Raw genomic sequence first — 19,495 nt, forward strand, 5'->3', positions numbered from 1 at the left:
GGTGGGGTGGGGGCATGTGCCTGCCCATTTTCGGCAACCCCCACCCCTATTTATTTTTATTTTTTTACAATTCCCTGGTGTCTAGTCGTCTTTTTGCCCCCAGGGGGGGCAGAAAGTCTATAATGGTGGTGGGTGGGTGGGGGCATTGGCGTGCCCAAAACGGGCAGCCCCCACAGTAAAAAAATTAAAATAATAAATCCCTGGTGTATAGTGGGCTTTCTACCCCCCGAAGGGGCAGATTAGGGGCCAATGCTCCATCTGCCCCCGGGGGGGGAAGAAAGACTGTAAATATTGGGGGGTGGGGTGGGGGCATGGACCTGCCCGTTTTGGGCAGCCCCCACGCCTATTTTTTTTTTTAATTCCCTGGTGTCTAGTGGGCCACTGCCCCCATCTGCCCCCCAGGGGAGGCAAAAAGACGACATTTGGCCAAAATTATTTGGGGGGAGCAAAGGCCCTTGCCCAAGGGGCCGCTCCCTCCTCCCTGGTGTCTAGTGGGTGGATCCCTGCTTGGGGATCACCCTCCTGTGGCGATCCCCAAGCAGGGATCCACTGGGGAGGCGTACCATTGGAGATTCTCCCCTTTCCAACGATACCTCTCCCGTCTTTGTACGTGCTCAGGGGGCTGAGTTAGCCCCCTGAGCACGTACAAAGTTAAACTGAAATGAGCCTCTTGGCTCATTTCAGTTTCAGTGTAATGACGTCGGCGAGACGCGCGCGCCGATCGTCATTACACTGAAAGCAGGGGGGGCCTCGGGAGCTGGGGGAGCTCTTCCCCAGCTCCCGAGGCTATTTTCAGTAAAAGGGAATCCCTCTGGTGCCCGCACCAGAGGGATTCCCCAGGGAATGCCTCATGACCAGCTGGACTCGTCATGGGCACAGCGCGACTGTGCTCCATGACGAGTCCAGCTCGTCATGGGCACACAAGGGGTTAATGAAGATGGCAGCTTGACAGATTCTTGGCCAGTAGGAAGGGGGGTCCGGCAGGGGTGCATTTAGGCTCCCCTGCTATTTACCCTATACATTAATAAATTGGGGGAAACCTTAATATCATGCTGCAAAGCCGGCACCAAAATGATCCCCGCATTGCTGTACGCCGACGACGCTGTCTTATTGTCTAGAACTGCAAGAGGCTTGCAACAACTTTTAAATTGTTTTATAGATTTTATGAATTCACTAGATTTAATCACGAATTTTAAGAAATCCCATGCAATGTCCATAGTGCCCTCGAAAGGCGGCAAAGGCCAGATTTTACTGTAATGGGGATGAATTAACTAAGGTACCCACATCCCCATACTTAGGGGTACTCCTTGATGACCAAGGTACATGGTGTGCGCAACGAACACTTAAAAAGAAAGTTCTAGCTAGAGCGACTGGGGCCACTCTGGACTTCGCAAAAAGACTAGGGTCAAAACCCCTCCCTGCACTTTTGAAAGTCTACAATGCAAAATGTATTCCCATGGCTACATATGGATGTGATATTTGGGGCTACAAGTACGTGAAGATCATACAAGTGGCGGAGAATAATTTTATGCGCAAACTTCTGGGGGTCCCTGTAGCTACTCCTGTATACTGTTTGCATGAAGAATTGGGGATGGGGTATATTTCGAATCAGATCGCAGTTGCCCCATTGTTACGATGGCTCAGAATCTGGGTGCAATCTTCCCCAAATTTAAACCAACTCATAATTTGGGATTGTACTGCGCTAGAGCGAGCCCTACACATCCCTTGGCTGAAATACATAAAGGAAGAGACAAAGTGTCTTGGTTGTCCAGAATTTTCTTGACCCCGAGACCCCTGGGCAAAACCGCTATCAAAGACTTTAAACGGCAGTTTGTGGATAGGTGGAAATGCCTTAGGGAGGAGGAGGAGTTAGTTAAACCTTCGGTGGGAAGGTACGTTACATTGAGCCTCGGCCCGCAGCTACAACCATATTTATCTTATGTCAACAAACCATACCATTGCTTTGTTTTGACAGGATTCCGCTTAAATATGGTTCCCTGGCTGCTGGCGTTCCCAAGCGGATATTTAAAACCTGAATTATTAAAACCTTGCCCTTGTGATAACTTCTCAGAACAGGATACCTTGCACCTAATGTTCTACTGTGCTTACAATGATTCTCTGCGCAGGCAGCACATTCTTCCTTTAGAGATTGTCAGTTTGCCCAAGTGAGGCCAGCCCTGTTCTATCTACAAATGCTAGCCTCACCTATGGTTTGCTTTGGGGTCGCAAGTTATCTAGTCGGGGCCATTAGATATTGGACCAGACTATCGCTGTAATAACAATCCTGTGTTGCTTGCTGGTTCAAATATGTCTTCTTTTTTTAACCAATACCTTGCATTTTTAAAAGGGATATTAACTATAGATTTGGTCCACTATTCTAGCACAGTGCACTTTATATGATATAGTTTCTTAAAGGTTTTTTAATATGAATACTGTGACTGTAATGCGGGACGACTTTATTGTAATGTATCTTGATGGAATGTGTATTTTTATATTATTGTACGCTTTTATGACTCTTGGCTGTCGAATAAAGTACTTTTGACTGACTGACTGACTGACTGAAGCTGCCATCTGTGGGCATAGAGTAAGCTCAATTTGTGTTTTTTAAGCATTTTTCTATAGCTTGCATTAGACAAACACTGGAAGCAGTGTGCTACATGCATTAAAGGGACCACTTACATTCAAACAGTGGTGCTACAGTATGAAGTGCTTTTTATGTTATTCAGGTCAGTTTGTAGGTCCTTTAATCTGGAAATATAGGAGCGTTGTTAGAATTGGTGAGAAATTATCACATTTTATCATGCCTGTAACTAGTCTTGCTGTAATTAGCAGGACTAGATGAATCTTTGGGGCTCCTAAGAGGAGGAAGTTCCCATAGTGAATTCATGTACTCTACCACTTGTTTAAAACCATATATAGGCATGATGTTGCAGCCTGAAGTAGCTTTTTATATTACATTGGTCTCCCTCAACATTCAAAGTAACATTATAAATGAATTAAAGTACCCACTAATGTAGATTATAGGGCAATTGCAAGTCACCGAGGAGTTCTATTGTTATGTAGAAGAACAAGTCCCTTCATGATATTCCTAGGTGACTTGCAATATCATTATAATGTATGTCAAGGGTACTTTATTACTTATATTACATGGTAATACGTTCACCCTTCCTACAAACCCCTCAAGTCTTTGGTGTCTTGCTCTTTCATGTTCATTGCAGAAAAGAAGAATAAAAGCAGAAGCATGAAAATGAAAAAAACATGTTGCCATAAATGTCCACGTTCTGCCTATCACTTTTTCTTTTTAGCAAAGATATCAGAAGAAGGAACAGCCAGTTCCCATTTTCCAAATTTAAACTGTGGTTGTAATTATGCTTCATCATCTTTCAGACTGACTGCTGACTCTGGCAGTAGGCACTGTGAAGCCGGAAATCAACTATAATTATAATTATATTGCAGCAGGTCAGCCACATTTCTTTTTAACAGTGACTAAAGACATCACAACTTGCCTTTAATAAGCAAATTAGAGAACGACTTTTTATAGGGAGATGGTAGGTTCCAACGTATTATGAATTTATATTGTGCCCTTTTTGCCAGTGTGTTTATGTGGGCATATAGGTTTAAGTTTTTATCTGGTCAATTAGGCATTCGACGGATGAAGGATTTCCGGTCAGCTCATTGATTAGGATGAGCCAGGTGTGCTCAGGGAAAGAGCAGTTGAGGGAAGCTATCAGAAGATGAGATTTAGATATTGTTCTATCATCTATGATTGAATTTCATCTAAGGCTCAGGCTCCGTACCAATTGTTTTTAGGGGATATGATTTTCTTGTGAAGATGCGCACCCATTTTGTAGCTAGGATGGGATCCGATTGTGGAAAGCACCCTTCATCCTCATAAGGCCTTTATATTAAAAAAAAAGATACAAACTGGTAGGAGCTCATGTCCCTGAGACACGTCCCCACCACGGAACACGATTCCTCAGCGTAGGTAGCGGCAGAGTCCTGGGTGGCCTCCACTTGAAGAACGTAGGGGACCATGCAATGGGCCCTAGAGGGCCTCCCACAAAGTCAATGAGAGTGAAGAGGAGGTCAACGCAGTAGTCCAGTGTCACCCTGTGGGGTCCTCTTCCACGTGACGGTCCTGTGACAGCGGCGGAACAAGCTGGTTGCTGCGGTGGTCCTTAGCGCCGTTGCCCTCCGGCGATTTCCCAACTCGGTGCCGGCCTTCAATCCATTCCCACGCGTCTTCTGGGGAGAGAAAAAACCATGACTTGCCCTCGGCTTCCACTCGGAGTTTGGCGGGGTAAGAGCATAGAGTATTTGATCTCTTTGTCTCGTAGGGCTTTTTTCACCGCAGTGAAACTACGCCTTTGGGCCTGAACTTTGATTATAAAGTCAGGAAAGAAGGTGATATTTGCATTATCGATCTTCCCTATCACGAAAATTGAAGACCCTCGCAATTATAGGTCTAGGAGGGGCACCAGGTTTGGGGCGGCCCCAGGTACTCTGTGGGCTCGTTCAATTGAGAAGTACCCCGAGAGGCGCTTCGGTTGAAGTTTGTTTAGCACCAGATCCTCCACGAAGAGATCTACAGCTGGTCCCTCCAATTTTCCCGGGACCCTTAAAATACGGATGTTGTTCCGCCTTGCCCTTCCTTCATAGTCGTCCAGGAGCTCTTCCATTTTTTTCTGGCGGTCTTGGAGCTGAGCTACGTGTCTCTGAAGAGTAGATATGGCAGATACTAAGGCTTTTATGGTGATTTCAACATCCTTTACTCTAGAGTGTTTTTTCTTTAGATCGGCACGGATTAGGGTGACTTCTATATTAACAGTGTCAATCCGGGTTTCCAGTGACATTCGCACCCCAGCGATAGCTTCCATAACATCCTCGAGAGTGAGAGTCTTTGAGGAGGGCCGGGACTGTGAAGTCTTGGGTTCCTCTCCCGGCGTTGTCTCGGTATCTTCTCCCTGTTTAGACCAAGCAAATTTAGCAAGTTGCTTCTGTGTTTGGGACTAAAGCCCCTTGTTCGTGGCCATGCTGGTGAATGGGGTGCAAGGAAGCCCAGGAATCCACCGGGATATGCCGTACAATCGGTGGGACCCACCCGTAATACCTGCCGCCTACACGTAGGAGATGTAAGCCTGCGTCGGCCTGTCGGAGTTCCAGGTGAGTCAACTCGGGAGAGGTGGCTGCTGTCGACCTACCCAGCATGCAAATGGAAGTCCAACACTTTCCAGGTGGCCCTTTGGTCCTTGTGGAGGTGCGTTATCTGCGCTAGTGCGGACGATTATACAGCACAAAACAGTCCCGCAGTGGAGAGCACCCCTCCAGTTGTGGTCCGGCGGCTGTAAGACTATTGCGATACACCGCCCCCGGCCCGCTGTAAGGCAGAGTGAGAGACCGGTGGGGGGGGGAGACCAAGCAGGACGTGAGACAGTACAGCACCCAGGCGGGGGGAGGCCAGGCGGGCCAGACCACAGATGCCCACTTAGTCAGCATGGGTCACGCTAAGTCGGCAATGTAAGTAGGGCAGCAGTCTACGTTTAATGTACTCAGTGTGGGTGCAATGGTCGTGGGCCCGCCTCCACCTAAGGCGGCGACGCCGAGAGTCCCAGGCCCTGTGGGCCTCCCCTAGTTCATCTCACTCCCAGGGCACCCACCGGACCAGCTCTGTCAAGTTCCGTAGGCCCCAAAACCCTGGCCTCGATTTTCAGATTAGGCCACGTCCGCCACACTCCCCCCCTCACCAGCCAGTCTGGCTCCTCGTCAACAGACAGAAAACAGGTGCTGGAAACCCCCACGACGATTCCCTCTCATGTAGGAGTCCAGGCTCAGCACCCAAATGAGCAGGCCCGAAGCCGGGGCCTCGATTTAGCGCTGGGGCGCTCCGGTCTGTGCCATCCGGCGATCAGGGCCCTTCGCATGTTGGTTAACCCACCTCCAGGTTTAAGTTGTGCAGTGTCCAGGTTGTGTCCACAGGTGCCCGCCACAGGGCTCCCATCCATGGTTGGGCCAGCACTCCACTGAGAAGGCCACCTAGCTGGGGCACTCCCTCTGCCCCACCAGGCCTCTGTCGTACTTTGGTATTTGGGACCACGTAGAAGACAGGGCCCTACCCCTGTTTATTCATGTATTAGCAAACCGCGATTGGTCAATGCGGTATTTACAAGCGCTTTGCATAACGTCCCATTGCCAAATGCACTATGTATACGTTATTATACATTGACTCTGTGGGTTCCATCTTGGAGCGGTGGCCATCTTGTCATTGCCCTCACATAGACAAACACATTATAAGCCTTTAGAATACATGTACTTTCTGCTTGACTTCTCCATGACCTGGGCAGCTGGTCTCCGCTGCCCCAGGTCAGTCCGGTCTCACGAGCTCCCCTTCCTCCGGCCACCTGTGATTAGCATCAGGGCTTGACACACCATAAAGTCCTTTCATCGCACACAAGCCTCCGGCTAATCACTTTCGCACCTGCTTGTTCCTGCTTTATGGCCTGTTTCTCTAAACAGGAGATGCTCATGTTTATTGGGGTCAGATGTGGGATCTGAGCCTTGCTCGGTAAATAATTGCGGGCTGGCTGAACTGAAATGTGAGATTGCAATCACGACTCTGCTTGTTCTTTGAAGTAAAATATGTGAATGACCAACTGCAAGAGAAGGGCGGTGTTGCCCAGAGCATAATATGCATTATAAAAGAGAACACTGGTTTTCGTTCTGGAGACTGCCTCATTCAGTTGCTAAGGCTTCTGTGCGACGTAGTCTCACTCATTTGAGTTTAATAAAGATGTCTTTTCATATTTCAGCTTCTGTTGCCAAGTTCTTTGTGATATTATCAAGACATGCAGACTTTTATAATACCACATCAGGAAGTACTCGAAGTCATAGGGTGCTACCCCTAGCACCTCTGGAGTCTCAAAAATTGGAGTACTTCAGTTGGCGCCCACCAGCTAGGGCCTCATCAAAGAAGTGACTTTCTGTGGGAGTGATCTGGTCAGGAGACTGAAATCTACTGGAAGGACAGAACGGGATTCTACCAAGAAGGTACTCTGTGCACAGGGATTCTGGAGATTCTTTGATTATGTAGTCCGGTATATTTCTGCTCTTCCTGATTTTGATCCTCCACATGATGTCACTCAAAAGGTGAGAAAAAGAACCCAATTGGCGTGAGTATTATAAAAGACGTTTGGGCATGTAGAACTTGACAATTAGAATTTGGATAACCTTTTGATTATTAAGAATAAGAATTAAGTATAAGTGGGTCGCTCCCAGTCAATTTGGTTCTTTGGGCCTTTAATTTGGTTATTGCAATTACCAAAACCGAGGGTCTCGCATATTTGCGAGTTTATTGGTAGAGATAAACCCTTGAAGTTTGAAGCTAGATTAGTGAGCTATAAGATGCCTGATCTTAGCAAATTTGGAAATGTAGCTTTGGAATTACGAAATTTGTGCTGGCCAGCTTTTGGTTTGTATAGGTTTGGATATGCGAATTGCAAATTTGCGTAGGCAGGTAATGAGGAGATATTTCTCCATTTGGTTTTGATTATAATACTTGCGTTTTCAGCAGTATTTTTGGCATGCCTGTTTTGTAAGCTCACATGGAAATATGTGTTGCTTTTTGTTTTGAAAGGTACCATAGTGTGGGAAATACCTAAATAGGTTAGATTTAGAAACATATTTCTTCCTTGGTGATTTTGTATCCCCAGGGAATTAAAATATGACATAATACAAAACAAGGATCCTTAGTTCTGCGCAGTTTCATGAATGAGGATATGCACAACGATTTTGTGTGGTGTTCTGCTAGGCAGAGCTAGTGAATTGAGCGCATTCGCTGCTTCTTGGACATGCATCTGTCTGTGGGGCTGTTTATGCAGCCTTTTGGAACACTATTGAAAAGCGTTGCTTGTAAATATGACCTACAACCAGTATTTGCAAATGGTTTGTTTCAAGTATAGTCTGTGAGCTGTTCTTTCTTTCTGCCATGCGTATTGATTTGTAAGTCAACTGTGTGTTTAAATGTCTGTGGTTTTTTTATCATTAGTGCAACTTCCGTAAGTAAATTGCGACGGCGCTATTTATGAAAAATGGCTAAAGCGCGCTGTATTGTCTGTTTAACCCTTTTCTGTTTATGTCTGAAATGAGCTCAATGTGTGTTTGTGGGTCTTCTGATGTTTTCAGTCTGTTAAATAAATTGCTGGTTAGTTAATATCGAGTAGAAACTTAGGAAAAAAATCCAGAAATGAACAATGTGATGTGCTAAAATAGCTATGTGTTGCTCTTTAATTTATAGAATGAGCAATTGTGCCTATATACAAAACTGCCGTTAAAAGCTTAAAGGATAAAATTAGAAACACATTTGATAGATATAAATCAGGCCCCAAAAACGAAATTATCTATTTTTGCAAAAGTAAATAAATTTACATCATTTTCCTTAGATGCATTGTATTAAATGTTCACAGGCAAACTTTTCAGCTGCAGTATATTTGATAGGAATGCTCCTTCAGCCAGCACTTTCCCAGTTAAACACGGGTGGAATTTGGCAGAACCGTCTTTTTAAATGAAAGTGGCGCAAAAATGTGGCGCGTTTCAAATTGGGCTTATGCGCTTAGGCTTGTGAGTTAAATGTGTCCAAAATGATAGGCAAGGGATGCAGCTTGTTTTTTATACATGGAATTATCACAAAAACGAATAATTGGGATTTTTAAAAAAAGAAAATTATTAATCATGGGAAAAATTATTTAAAAAAAATAAGTGCTTTTCAAAATCGTTTTTTGATATTTATAAAGCTTAATACTCATACTATGACCTCCTAGCATTAAAATTTGATTTAAGTTGTGTTGCATCACTAAAATGACAAGCATTCGCGCGTACAATTTTCCCTTGGCGCAGGCGCAAACAAGCTCATTTTTATACAGTATAAGTTATTATTTCCAATGCCTGACTCATGGGTTATGTAATAGACATTCTGGTAATGCATATTACGCCAGAAAATTGTAGGATATTAATTTTTTAATGCTTAAAATATCAAAGTCGAATTTGGGTAAAAAGGACTGTTTCAATTGCATTTTCTTTCATTCAGAGTACTGTTTAAAGTGTCCCAGGCTTCAGTAAATGCATACGTTTAGGTTTTGATATATATTTACAGGTTGTGCCTTCTTATGATTCAATGAGTCAATGTGCCAGTACAAAGGCTTGTTTTAATATCAGGGTTGAAGGTTCTAACTTTAGCTGTGTCTGTCACGATACTACTGAACACGCTATGACAAACAAGACCTTGTTAAAAACTTGGGGAAATTAAATAAAATATGGTGTCGCAACCCGCAACTATTTGATGTTAATACAAAACGGCCTTAATGGAGTTAGCACCCACATAGAGAAAGAGAAATGGAGAATTGTTTTTTGATGAAGGAAAAAGAGGATGTTTGTGAGCAGGTACGTGATGAAGTGAGTAATGATAGAGGGGTGGAGAAATGTAGAACTACGGTTATAGGAACTGGGTAATACGTAGGAAGGAGAAGAACAATTGGGAAAATACAATGCCGTGGAGGGAAGAGAGATGGTGAAGGGGAGTAATAAAGACATGAAGAGTAGCATGAGGAAGGTTGTATTGACGAAGGGAATAAAGAGGAATGTGGTACCGGTTTGAGTAAGTAGGAGAGGAAAGATGAGATTGCAGGTTCTAGCAGTAGGGGTGAAAATATTGTGATTACCTGGCGGGAGGCACTGAGTTTCATATGCTAATATAAAAGGGACTAACAGAGCTCGAATAAAGGCAAATGACTAAATGATGAAGAAAATATCAAAACTCATTGTGAATACAATTCACTTAAGGTTGATGAAATGTATACCATTGCATAGGATTACAACAAGCATTTATTCTAAAAACTGGTATGTGTGTTATTAAGTTTTGTGAATTATTCACAGTACATGTAGTTTAACAATCTGGGAATAGGGATAATTTTTTTTTAGTGCCTAAAAAGAAGAAATTATTTTTCAACATAGAGCGAATTATTGTAAGTTAGGAGGGATTAGGAAGGCCTTCTGGCTTTGACGAATTCAGAGTGTCAGAAGCTGGAGGTTGGGAGCTGCAGAGCAACTCGGTCAGGCTGCTGAGATGCTATCTTTAGTGTAAACAATGAGTAGGCTGCCACGTTGACTTTTATGACCTTTTAAATTAGGGCCTTGCCTCTGTGGAATGCAGAATGCCCTTGCTACACGGGCCTCTAAAGGTGGGGTTTCTGGTTTCTCCATAGCATCACTAAAACTAAAGAACTTAATTCCACCGGGAAAAGGGGTTTTCTTTGAAAGTCCAAACATCATGTTAAATGCTTTGCTGATACATTGGTGCTCTAAAAAAAAAAGAAAATAGAATGATGCCTGCTATAGTTGCTCTTATTTAACAGAAAACGAAGTGTTGCATTAAGTCTTAGACAGAAAACAAGATGCAGCCTTTTTCTAAAATTTCTTTAAGGCTACATGCCTACGTGAGAATGCATTGCCAATTAAAACTTCTTTTTCACAGTGGAAATTGTAGGTGCCAAATTACTATGGAGTGTCAGTGTAACGATTTTTTATTTCTAGAAATGTAAAACTTGGGTGGCTGGATGTTGAAAGGACTGACAAGAGGGTAACAGTTAAGTAATGCAATTTATTTTTGTGTATTTGGTTCTATCATGAATTGTTCTTGTTGGTCCTGTATGTTAGAAGAGAAACAGTAGAGTTATGTTTGACAGCAGATTTCCATTGCCTGGTGATCTACTGTCAAAAAGGAGGGTAAGTATTTTAAACCTGACAAATTAAACAGGCCCAAATATTGGGTTTTGGGTTGCAGTTTTACAGTGCATAAAGTACATGACATGGTGTTGCGTGTCACCGCTTTTTACATATGCTATTGTTTTGTCTATGCTTTTTTGTGCTTGATATACAGCAAGTATATCTGATGGCTTGATGTTTTGTGCGTTTTTATTATTTTTTGCATGTTTTCGTTGTTTTTGTTGCTGCTTTTTATGCTATTACAAGTTTACCTATATTGCATGGGGATAGTCATGACGATGCCCATCGCTACGCAATAGTTGGTTGAACTTGTTCTGGTTACTAAATTCCACAGCTAATGATATTTTCATGCTGTGAACATGAGAGGCAGCACTTTACCAGTGCATGTCTAAATTGGCTATAATGGTATTACAGAAAACTAAAAGAGATCTACAGGATCAAAGTGTGTCACCTGTCACGTTATACTGCCCTTCCCTTAAAGGAACAGGCAGCCCTACATTTATGTATCCTTGATTGGACCTAAGGATGAAATTATAGATCTGTGACTCAAGGTGGCCTAATTTCTATATTACATGAGGTAATGGTGTCCTGTCTCCTAAGTAGCATATGGCCTTTGCTTCTTAAAAGGAAACTAGGTTTTCATTTTTCCCTGCAGAAGGAACTGGAACATTACCTAAGATTACCGTATATGGTGTAGTCGCCAGCGGTAGAGTTAAAATGTATGTGACTTTGGCCTTTTGTGTATCACCCGTACTCTTGGTGATGTCACATGCCTGACTACTAAATTCTTGTCCTTCCTATAGATTTTTATTTTTTTATTGCTTTTGTTTCTTCCCTGCCCAATGTCGCATTATGCTTAGTGATTGGGGATTTTAGTTGTGTCCTAGTTCCAATTCCCTTTTCCGTATTCCTTTCACCAGTCAGCTCATTTATTATTGTAGGTGTATTGTTCAGGTACATACTTCCAGACTGCACTGATGCACCAGGAACCCCCATATTATGTACAATTCCCTTTTGCATGACCAGACTGGTTTCTAAGAATTTTCCTTAGGCCTGCTTCAATGTTTTCCAGCCTGACTGTCAGGATAGCGATAGCCTGGCTAACTGACTCAATATTATAGTAAGACAAGTTTTCCATACCAATAGGGGATATCTTGCGTTTACCCTTTTGAACATGACGAATTTTCAATGTCTATTTTTAATGTGGTTTTTACCCTTTTTGTTCCTGCTGCTTTAATTTTTGGTGGGATCAGATGTGTTCTAATCATGCAAATATCAGGACCCTCTAGTTCTTGTCTTTTGTTTTCATATCTGACTATTAGCCTGTGTATTGCCTAGTGCACCTGATATGAAAGGTTTCTACATGCCTATGATAATCTGTACCATGTGATTTCTTTATTGAAATGTCCTAGATAAGGAATTTAGAAACATTTATATGTAATCATTCAGGAAAAAAAAAATGTGTTTGCCCTATTAGACAATGCCACCATATGTGAAGACATCCATTTTAGATAGAATTCTCGTGTAGTTATCTACCCTTAGATGATGGAGGCTCTCACACGGAAACCCAATTGAAAAGCTTAGAGGCACTGTTTTGCCTACTGCCTTTTATTTGTGTTGCTTCCTAAGAAAGACAGTGTATTCTGGGCCAAAATTGTCCCATGGCGTGTGGCCACTCCTTTGAAGGACCACAGGCCACCTGTTTACAGTCCCCTTGTTATACAACGAACTGGTTAAAGCATCACGCTTGCTTCGTCATAAGGCGTTCAACATCAGAAAAGATGGAGGAGCTGGTTTTGCCACAGAACCGGAATTTCAGTGCAAAAGAGCGCCTGTCATGTGCTGGTAACCTCTGACAGTGTGCAGTCCCTTGAGCCCCTTGGCCTGAGTTTTTGGCCACACATACCCCCTCTGTTCCTTTGCTTTAATGGAAGTGCAGTGCACCGGCGGATCCAAGATTGACAGAAGGCACTACATTTCAGTGCCCATGAAAGAGCAGCCTGAGCGTCCTCTGACACCGAATGATGAGTGTTGGAGACTGAGAATGGTCCCGGGTCTGCACAAGATGATCTGTGCCCATGACCAATGAAGAGCATATTATTTGTAGTATCTGCAGCAGAGGGAAGACACAGGTGCACTGCCTTGAAACATTGACACCGTGAGCTGTGAGTGTTTGCCAGGAGGGCACTCCAACTGAGCAGTACTTTCTTTTTTTCATGAAAGGCTTGAATGAAGAGGCCCATGCAAAAGAAAACAACAGAAGAAGATTTGATGGACAATAGAAGCCTGCCAGAGAGGCTTTTTGAACGGACTCTGGGCATAGGTGGTTTCACAAGAGGTTTCCGTGTGATTGTATAGACTGGGTGTTAGAAGACTGTTTGTTTTGCTGGCATTGTCTAGTATAAGCAGAATAAAATCCATTTTCTGTGGAAAGGTGCCCCCTTTTCACCTCAGAGCATTGATGAGGGTCACCACTGTTCCACCTGAACATAAAAATTATTGTTTCATTTGTAATAGTGGTCGCTACTTTCTCCCGTTGTCTAAATATTCTTAATAATGTGTTTTCTAGTGGGTTTTAAACATGACGTTGTCATTTATGGGTGGGATTGTTTTTCTCTACCCAATTGACTTCTGCACCCGCTTCTCAACCTATGTCTTTTTCCCACTACTGTTTCTTTGCACTCTTTTCCTGAACATGAGCAGGTTAAAAGATTAGAATTCGTAAGCAACTCCTCTATACAGCTTCTGCATCGACACTAGTTAGTAGTGAACATCACTAGATAGAGGTATTCCTTATTTTGGCCTGCCATATGTGGCCTTTGTGCTTCTTCATGTTCAAGGAGACCTGTCCAGAGAGAGAGTCCAAGTACTAGGATTTTGCTCCATCAGCGACATCTTGATGATCTGGTGAATATAGACCTGGACTAAGATCAGTATGAGTATAGTGATTGCCTATGTAAGGGCAAAAGGAGGGTCTGTCGTACTTTGGTATTTGGGACCACGTAGAAGACAGGGCCCTACCCCTGTTTATTCATGTATTAGCAAACCGCGATTGGTCAATGCGGTATTTACAAGCGCTTTGCATAACGTCCCATTGCCAAATGCACTATGTATACGTTATTATACATTGACTCTGTGGGTTCCATCTTGGAGCGGTGGCCATCTTGTCATTGCCCTCACATAGACAAACACATTATAAGCCTTTAGAATACATGTACTTTCTGCTTGACTTCTCCATGACCTGGGCAGCTGGTCTCCGCTGCCCCAGGTCAGTCCGGTCTCACGAGCTCCCCTTCCTCCGGCCACCTGTGATTAGCATCAGGGCTTGACACACCATAAAGTCCTTTCATCGCACACAAGCCTCCGGCTAATCACTTTCGCACCTGCTTGTTCCTGCTTTATGGCCTGTTTCTCTAAACAGGAGATGCTCATGTTTATTGGGGTCAGATGTGGGATCTGAGCCTTGCTCGGTAAATAATTGCGGGCTGGCTGAACTGAAATGTGAGATTGCAATCACGACTCTGCTTGTTCTTTGAAGTAAAATATGTGAATGACCAACTGCAAGAGAAGGGCGGTGTTGCCCAGAGCATAATATGCATTATAAAAGAGAACACTGGTTTTCGTTCTGGAGACTGCCTCATTCAGTTGCTAAGGCTTCTGTGCGACGTAGTCTCACTCATTTGAGTTTAATAAAGATGTCTTTTCATATTTCAGCTTCTGTTGCCAAGTTCTTTGTGATATTATCAAGACATGCAGACTTTTATAATACCACATCAGGAAGTACTCGAAGTCATAGGGTGCTACCCCTAGCACCTCTGGAGTCTCAAAAATTGGAGTACTTCACCTCCAGTATGCACTCTGCCAATGCCACTGGGCCGATTGCGCTCACTCCGTCCTCCGACTATACTCCAGCCGCACCGTCGCGCAGGCAGAGCTGTAAAGGCGATGTTTGCACTTCAGCAGCGCGGCATCGCTGCGCCGGCTGCCGATGACGGTCTACGTCTCTACACCACTCCCCAGGATCCAGCCGCCAGTTTGCATGACTCCGGGCCTAACACTCTGGGACGGGGAACAACCTTTACAACGCAACTTTTACAACGCACTACCATTACAACGCATTTTTTACAACGCATAATCCATTACAACGCATGATATTACAACGCATGACACTACAACGCATTTTTAAAAACTACCTTTACAACGCATTCCATTACAACGCATACTACCATTACAACGCATACCATTACAACGCATAATATTACACTATACTATCCGACACTTACCCTACTGATGCACCCCCTGGAGTTAGAATAGTAATTTTTACCCCTATACTATCCAACACTTACCCTACTGATGCACCCCCTGGAGTTAGAATAGTAATTTTTACCCCTATACTATCCAGCACTTACCCTACTGATGCACCCCCTGGAGTTAGAATAGTAATTTTTACCCCTATACTATCCAACACTTACCCTACTGATGCACCCCCTGGAGTTAGAATAGTAATTTTTACCCCTATACTATCCAACACTTACCCTACTGATGCACCCCCTGGAGTTAGAATAGTAATTTTTACCCCTATACTATCCAACACTTACCCTACTGATGCACCCCCTGGAGTTAGAATAGTAATTTTTACCCCTATACTATCCAACACTTTCCCTACTGATGCACCCCCTGGAGTTAGAATAGTAATTTTTACCCCTATACTATCCAACACTTACCCTACTGATGCACCCCCTGGAGTTAGAATAGTAATTTTTACCCCTATACTATCCAACACTTTCCCTACTGTTGCACCCCCTGGAGTTAGAATAGTAATTTTTACCCCTACACTATCCAACACTTACCCTACTGTTGCACCCCCTGGAGTTAGAATAGTAATTTTTACCCCTACACTATCCAACACTTACCCTACTGTTGCACCCCCTGGAGTTAGAATAGTAATTTTTACCCCTATACTATCTAATACTTACCTTAAATGTAATTTAATATTATGCGTTGTAATGGTATGCGTTGTAAAGGTAGTATGCGTTGTAATGGTAGTGCGTTGTAAAGGTATTTTTTAAAAATGCGTTGTAGTGTCATGCGTTGTAATGTCATGCGTTGTAATGGATTATGCGTTGTAAAAAATGCGTTGTAAGTGCATGCGTTGTAATAGTGTGCGTTGTAACGTCATACATCCCTCTGGGACGGGTGCCGCGCCCCAGCGACCACCAAGCTCAATCTTTGTGCAGGATCCGGCCTCCGGTTTGATTGTCAGAGCGGTTCCCGTGAGGTAGGGAGAACCACTCGGGCTGCGAACTGATTTTTTGTCGGATAATCAGGCGAGGGTTGCGGAGCCGCTTTAGGGAGAGACCATTAACGACATCACTCCCTCGTAGGACCTCTGCGACTCCCTCGCCTCGTACTTCCACCGCAAGATCGCCGACATCCACAACAGCTTCGGCGTTCCACCCCCGCACCCATCGACCGAACCTACGCACCCCGCCGCTATCCTCCAGACATGGACCGAAGTGACCCCCGAAGACACGACACGCATGATGAACACCATCCACTCCGGATCTCCGACCGACCCATGCCCCCACCATGTCTTCAACAAGGCCGCCTCTACCATCGCACCCCACCTCTGAGACATCATCAACGCCTCCTTCAACACAGCCACCTTCCCGAAGAGCTGGAAGCACGCCGAGCTCAGCGCACTACTGAAGAAACCAACAGCGGACCCGACCGACCTCAAGAACTTCCGCCCCATCTCGCTCCTTCCCTTCCCTGCCAAAGTCATCGAGAAGGTCGTCAACAAGCAGCTGGCCGCCTTCCTCGAGACGAACGGATCCCTCGACCCATCGCAATCCGGATTCAGAACCAACCACAGCACCGAGACCGCCCTCATCGCAGCCACCGACGACATCCGAGCCCTGCTCGACAAAGGTGAAACAGCGGCACTCATCCTCCTTGACCTCTCTGCAGCATTTGACACTGTCTGCCACTGCACCCTAGTCCAACGCCTCAACGACACCGGCATCCAGGGGAATGCTCTGGAATGGATCATCTCATACCTCTCCGGCAGAACACAGAGAGTACGCCTCCCTCCGTTCCGCTCTGAGGCCACCGAAGTCATCTGCGGCGTCCCGCAAGGATCGTCGCTCAGCCCTACTCTCTTCAACATCTACATGAAACCCCTCGCTGCCATCGCACGCCAACACAACCTCAACATCATTTCCTACGCCGATGACACCCAGCTGAGTCTCTCCCTCACCAGAGACCCCGACACCGCCAAAGCCGGCCTACACGAAGGGATGAAAGACGTCGCCGAATGGATGAACATCAGCCGCCTGAAGTTGAACACGGACAAGACAGAAGTCCTCATCCTGGTACCGTCGCCCTCCGCATGGGACGACTCCTGGTGGCCTCCGGCCCTGGGCACCGCACCCAAGCCAACGGACCACGCACGCAACTTGGGCGTCATCCTGGACTCCTCCCTATCGATGACCAGACAAGTCAACGCCGTCTCCTCATCTTGCTTCCACAACCTCCGCATGCTCCGCAAGATCTTCCAATGGATCCCGAACGAGACCAGGAAGACTGTCACCCAGGCCCTCGTCACCAGCAGACTAGACTACGGAAACACCCTCTACGCCGGTACAACAGCCAAGCTTCAGAAAAGACTTCAGCGTATCCAGAACGCCTCCGCCCGTCTCATCCTGGACGCCCCCCGACGCAGCCACATCTCGAGCCACCTGAGAGACCTGCACTGGCTCCCTGTCAACAAGAGGATCACGTTCAGACTCCTCACCCACGCACACAAATCCCTCCACGACCTGGGCCCAAGGTACCTCAACGACCGCCTGACCTTCTACACGCCCACCCGACAGCTACGATCCGCGAACCTCGCCCTCGCCATCGTCCCTCGCATCCAGAGAGCCACCGCCGGAGGAAGATCCTTCTCCTACCTGGCGGCTAAGACATGGAACTCCCTGTCCGTCCACCTGCGGCTGACCCAGGACCACCTCGCCTTCAGGAAACAGCTCAAGGCCTGGCTGTTCGAGCAGTAGCAGACCCCCTCCCCCAAGCGCCTTGAGACCCTTCTGGGTGAGTAGTGCGCGATATAAATTCCATGATTGATTGATTGATTGATTCCCGTCAGCCATACCCCCAATATGATTACTCTTACTCTCGAAACCCTATTTATTCTGTTTTTTGAAAAATCTCACACCATTTTTTGATTTATTTTCCTTCTTTCTTCCTATAACCTATACCATTCTCCTTTTCCTATTTTTTCTCCTATACTCTCTATTGTATCTATCTTTTAATTACTGAGAGGAGACCGTACACCCATATCTCCCTCAGTTAATCTAACACTTTCCATTTTCTTTTTAAGTAACCATTCCCATAAGGTAAATTATTCAAAATGTAGGCACACCAATTGCTTAATCAGAGACTGACATATTCCTGTACTAATTAATTCTTCTTTTCATCAATCGGTCCGAATATTCAGTTTCCAGTCAGCCAACACATGTTTTGTCATGGTCAATGTACATCATTGACTTTATCATGGCTGAACTGATGAAGTATATTTATTTCCCAGTTCAGAAAAGCAGTGTTTCTCAGTTGAGATAAAGCAAAGTACCAATCAAAGAAAACTTCATCTGGGTAATGGTATCCCACAGTTTGTCTATTTATTCAAAGGACATCAGCCAGCGAAATCGTGACAAAACTTGCGTTGGCTGGTGGGAATCTGAGCGCCATATTTATTGCAAAGTAACACGACACAGCACAGCAAATCACCTTGCTGCTTTGTTACAGGGAAAGGGCAGGAAAGCAGCGTATTTTGGCTGCCTAGCTCCAACACAGGCACCCTCTCACCATGGTGTAAGGGTACCTCAGTTTTAAGTAGGATTGTTTTTGTGCAAAAAGGATTTTAAAAAGTCAACTGCATTTCCCAGAAGGACACTCAAGCTGGTCTTCCATTGTACATCAAAGTCAAACTCCACATAAGAGGCACAGAAAAATCTACAAGAGGACACTCTAACCTCCTTCACTAAATCCCTAAAGCAATAAAAGTAAAACAGGTAGTCCAGCCTTCTCCTGGCCGTCCCAGGAGACTTTGGAATGCATCCCTCAAGTCCAAGAATGAAACGCCTCTCACTCAGGAAAAGATCTCAAAATATATCTCTTCCAAAACCTTCTGATCAACTCACTGCAAGCTGTTCTAATCTGAGGCTTCCCTTCTCTCTCTGAATCCTTTTTGATCTGTTATTTCTTATTTGGAAAATAATCTTTGTAAACCACTCAACTGCATTTGTGGCTTGGTCAGAGGTATATAAAATAAAAATAAATAGATACTGTGGAAAAATGGGCCATTAGTTGTGTGGCCTGCACAGGTAATGGGTCCATATTTGTCCTCCACTGGGAACCCATCACCCCATTGTAGCATTTGACTCTCTCAAGGTAGCAAGGCAGAGCAGTCCAAGGCTTACTCAAGGTAGGTGGTGTGGGCTAGTAATCCCAATTTGCGGGCATCAAACAATAACACTCAATAAATTATTGTCCAGTCTGTAGGGATAGGGTCCTGGGCCCCGTTCTTGCATTCGCAGGAGAGTGCTATGGCACTCCCCCACAATCTCTGCATCTCGTCACTCAGGGAAGCGCAGTGGTGCCTTTCCGCTTCAATCAGTGGTCGGGGCCAAAGTTGGTGTTCCTGGCCCCCAGATGAATGAAA

Source organism: Triturus cristatus, chromosome 7, assembly GCF_964204655.1.
Source record: "Triturus cristatus chromosome 7, aTriCri1.1, whole genome shotgun sequence".
NCBI lineage: Eukaryota > Metazoa > Chordata > Amphibia > Caudata > Salamandridae > Triturus > Triturus cristatus.